This window comes from Vombatus ursinus, unplaced genomic scaffold (assembly GCF_900497805.2).
Source record: "Vombatus ursinus unplaced genomic scaffold, bare-nosed wombat genome assembly UNPS02005204.1, whole genome shotgun sequence".
Taxonomy (NCBI): Eukaryota; Metazoa; Chordata; class Mammalia; order Diprotodontia; family Vombatidae; genus Vombatus; species Vombatus ursinus.
In genome coordinates this window covers 235,064-239,534 of record NW_020944982.1, presented here as the reverse complement: position 1 = coordinate 239,534, position 4,471 = coordinate 235,064, and the positions used below count along the sequence as shown (strand labels likewise).

At 41.2% G+C, this 4,471-nt stretch overlaps 1 pseudogene; it reads left to right on the top strand.

Moving 5' to 3' along the window:
* The first annotated feature begins 3,364 nt into the window (after positions 1-3,364).
* On the top strand, positions 3,365-4,240 carry LOC114029802 (annotated as a pseudogene).
* The last annotated feature ends 231 nt before the right edge of the window (positions 4,241-4,471 follow it).

The following is a 4,471-nucleotide window of genomic DNA, read 5'->3' as shown; positions in this document are numbered from 1 at the left end:
ACATATTGGCTGTGTGAGCCTTTCAGTGACTCAGACATCTTTTTCCTCATATTGAAAACAACCTACTTGAGTTAGCCTTTTGATATGATTATACTACTTAGTGGGAAGAGACCTTCTGGAGAAACCAAAAGGAGAATTGTGGGAGTGATTTTTATTCTTAGTTTCAGTCTCCTCAGTGATATCTAGAGTAGTGTCAAAACCTCTGGATCCTCCTACTTTCCCTGTTCCCCCAGCTCTCTCAACCCTATTCTATCTGTAGTTGTTCTCCTGGCTTCCTAGATCAGCTGAATGTTTATCCTTCAGATATAAATATAGTCCCTTTCAGAGTTCAGGAAGAGACACCCATCCTATGGACATGATATTTCCTAGAAGACTAATGGGGTTTCAGGAAAGGGCTTTTTCAGGAGTTAGGTCCTTTTGGCTTCTTTGTCTTGTCCTATTTTTGAAGTATCCCCAAGATAACAGAAGTATCAGCCTGCCCTCTTATTGCTCTACAGCCCTTGTTAGAAAACAAGCTCATCAGGGGTGTCCTTGTTGCTTTCCTTTTCTGTTGCTACAGAAATTGGTCAGATACTTAAGCTCTAAGGGAATAATTAATGTCTCCAGTTTGCTGCATACTCCAATACCAACATGACCCAAAAGACCAGTTACCAATATAGTCTTTTCTTCCTAAAATTTGCATCCATTCACATTTTCTGTTCTAAAACCACAGGAAGAAACCACACTTATTTTGCACCTCATAAAAAGTCTGGTTACCTTCACTTGAAGAACAGCACAGACTTACAGAAGTTTAGTAAAAAAGTTATAGACGTAGCCTCACCTAGTCCTATGCTTGCCTTGTGGACATTTGCACCATCTCTCTTCCTGGCATTGATCCAAAATCAAACTGAGAGGCAGTGAGTGAGTACACAGGTACACTTGGAGAGAAAGGGGACTTTGAGAATGAGAATATATCTGGACTCTGTGTTCCAGAAGGAATAATGCTGGTGACCTCTGCAAGCAGTTATGTACTCTTTTCTGGCAGGTTCTACATTAACCAGTATGACTCAGGTTTTAACAGCTCTATTTAGGATGCACTGGGGAATCAATTCAGCCAACACACAAAAGGTGCCCTGGGGAGCTTGTTTTGAAGATACTAATGAACTTCATTCTTTGGCGACTTTGGAAGCAGTCATTAACAGATGGCTAAGAGAAGTGGTCCTGAGAGAAAGGAAGGAAGGAAGGAAGGTGTCAGGGGAACATCAGTTGCAGCTCTAGAGTTTGGTAAGAGAAGCAAGAAGGATAAAGTTCAGGAGCCTGCTGCCTACTGGGTTGCTGGTATCCTCAACACTGCCTCAAATATCTGCCATCTAAATCAGGAGCCAACTTATTCTTGTACAAAGGCTATCTACAGGAAATATTTCCTATTTTGCTAGGGAACGGGGGAATGATGGAACACACTAATATTGTACCCTAGGATTTAAAGTCAGAAGGGGACACAATGACTTTTCGGTGAACCTCTTAGATTTACACCTGAGGAAAATGAGGCCAAGATGCTAAGTGTCTCACTCATCCATGTGCAGGCAGCCAACGAAAGAGCCAGGCTTTGAGCTCAGATCCTCTGAATCTACATCCAGTATTGTATCCCTTTAACCATGGTGTTCTCAGTTTGGAGCCATGTATTTCCCCTCTCTGCAAGGGAGACGTCCTCTCGAAGACTGCTTTCTATGAGAAAACTACAGAATTTTTGGTCAAGATTTCCTTTCTACCCAGTCATTCTCTAGCCCCAATTTCCTCTCTGATCTTGCCTCTCAAGACTCCTCATGTCCCTATGCTCTCACTCCCTCATTCACTTACAGAGCAATGAAATACTTGATATGAGTTCTAATAGATATAATTTGGCTTCAGAGACTTACTGACCATATGACCTTGAGAAAGGTGTTTAACTTCAGTTTGTTTCAGTTTCCTCTTCTGCAAAATGGGGATGATAGTAATAGTACCTATCTCCCAAGGTTGTTGTGAGGATCAAATGAGATAATAGTTGTAAAAGGCTTAGTACAGTGCCTACTAAAATTAGGTACTATAAAAATGCTAGCTATATGATTATTCTTATTATTAATTTGGAAGGAATATTTAGGTTTTATCAGATCTATGGGGCTGTGTGGGACAGGAGCCTTATGGGCTAGAATGGAGAGGGGATTCCCACATGATTATCACCCTTACCCATTTCCTGCTCTTATGGTTCAAAGTGTTGTGGAAGTACTGCTGGGTTTTGGAAGTCTCTGCCAGTGGAGCTTAAATCCTTATAGGCTCTACCATAATGAAAAGTTTCAAGTATTTTCCAGTCAGAAGTGTGCTGGTAAATGTTTATCAACTAGCTGTCATAAAAAAAATGCATGCATGACATACCTTTAGGCTTGATCTACATTATTAGCATTTGCCCCTTTACTCTCTTAGTTCAGGACAATCAACAAAACAGTAAATCAAGTCCTCATTTGTAACATTTGCTGATTTCTGAGGTGTAAATGCTCACACTGAAAACTGAACAATTATCTCCGGAGTCAGTAAGAGCTGGCTGCAGCACATCACTGGGTCTAGGTAAATGACTGCATCTGCTTTCTGAGGACCATCTCAGCTGAGCATGGAAAGGCTCATTACTAGAAGACTAGATGATGACTTCTTCATGACAACTCATTAAATAAAGAAAAATACAAAATATCCTTCAGCTTAGTACTTAATTTTTTTTATGTTTGAGTTTATTTATAAATATGTACATAATAAAGTACACCTAAGTATATATTTGTTTATAAGTCCTGAGAAAAGTACCCCAAATACAAAGTATATTATTACATGATATAGTAACATAATTAGGACTGTTCAGGGAAAAGTCTATGGTTCCAAATATAATTTTAAGAAAACCACATATATTCAAAGTGTAACCCTTTTATATCAACAAGAAATGTTGATGTGACAACATCAAAGAGGCCAGTTTACTTATAAAAGATTAATTAGCATTTAATGCAATATGAGTATATAAAAAGGGCAAGTTACAAAAAGAAGTCATGGTGTCACTGCCAATTCATGTGGCCAGTAGTAAACTGGAAAGGACTACAATAAGAAGGATTGGCCCCTGTCCAATATTCGTCTTATTTCTGTCTTCAGCTGCTGCTGGAAGCACTTAGTTTATCACCCAGGTTTTGAAGAATCGCACCTGGACAGAACACCAGGGTAATTTTTCCTGCCACAATCAAGTTCCAAACTGGTAATTCCCATTAAATAAAAATTGCCGGCATCTGGAAGGTAACACATTAAAGGCTCACCACTGTCACCCAGGCAAGTATCAATAAATCCATGTTCTTTACCTGTACAAAATGAAGTCGCCGCAATGCGGCCTCCATAACTTTCTTCTCTATTACAGGTGTCCCAGGGAACACAATGCAGTTCAGCTTCTTGTAAAGTATTTGAAGCGCGTACGTGAAGCTGCCCCAGACTGACCACAAGGCGGCGCCCACAAGCCAAGGCCCCTGCTGATGTGGAGGGACTGGGGACCCGCGGCTGCCGCGTTGTTTCCCAGTCCTCTGATGTCAACGCTAGGCTCGGGCTGGCCTCTCGTCGGGAGGGGCCCAGTACATAATTTCTTTTTCACAGCAAGCACCAAAAAACCCCAACTTTAAAAAGATATGAAACATGAACCTGAGGTTAAAAAGAAAGTGCAGGTAAACAAAAACTCTATCACACACATTCTGGAATGTCATTGAAAGGAATTAGGGAACAGCAGCGTTGGCTGCGGGCGGGCAGCGGTGGTTTGCTCTAACCCTAAATGCGTTCTGGCTTCGGCTGCTGCTGGCTTCCGTGCTGCAATCGGGGCTCTCCACAGGGATCTGAATTATCATCGGAAGCATGCAGAGAGTTGGGTTTCTCCAGCAGTTTGCTCTGTAGTTTTTGTGATCATGGACAGTTTAGCTTAACTCATCTGGATCCTGATTGTAGAGGATGCTGCCAAGAAGAAGCAATTTGAAACACAAAGGCTACATGCAGGGCTATTCTTGAAGTATGTGGATGAAAACTGGGCGGTTCCTCCGAGTCCAGGCTTTTGTCAAGAGGGACAAAGCCAAACTATTCGGGGACTACAAATCTTGGTTCGGACCCTGTGCTAAAGCTGTTGGATGGCAGTGGGAACATAACTGAAGAACTAAGCATCCTCAAAAGGAACGCGGACCGTTTAGAAGAATTCCTCAATGAAAAATTAGAATGTATATAAAATATGCTTTCAGTTTTGTCATTTTCTTCTTAAGTGAATTTTGCAGTACCGATCATTGTAATTTTTGGTCACCTTTGGGCGATTGATTCCTTACTGTACGGCATTAAGCACTTTCTACTTTAAATTGAAAGTTTCTGCATCGCACACGATGTAAAACCAGTTGGTCAACCGTACAGAGTCCGTTTTAGTAATTACCACTGATGAGATGCTTTGTCACAAACTTGTAACTAA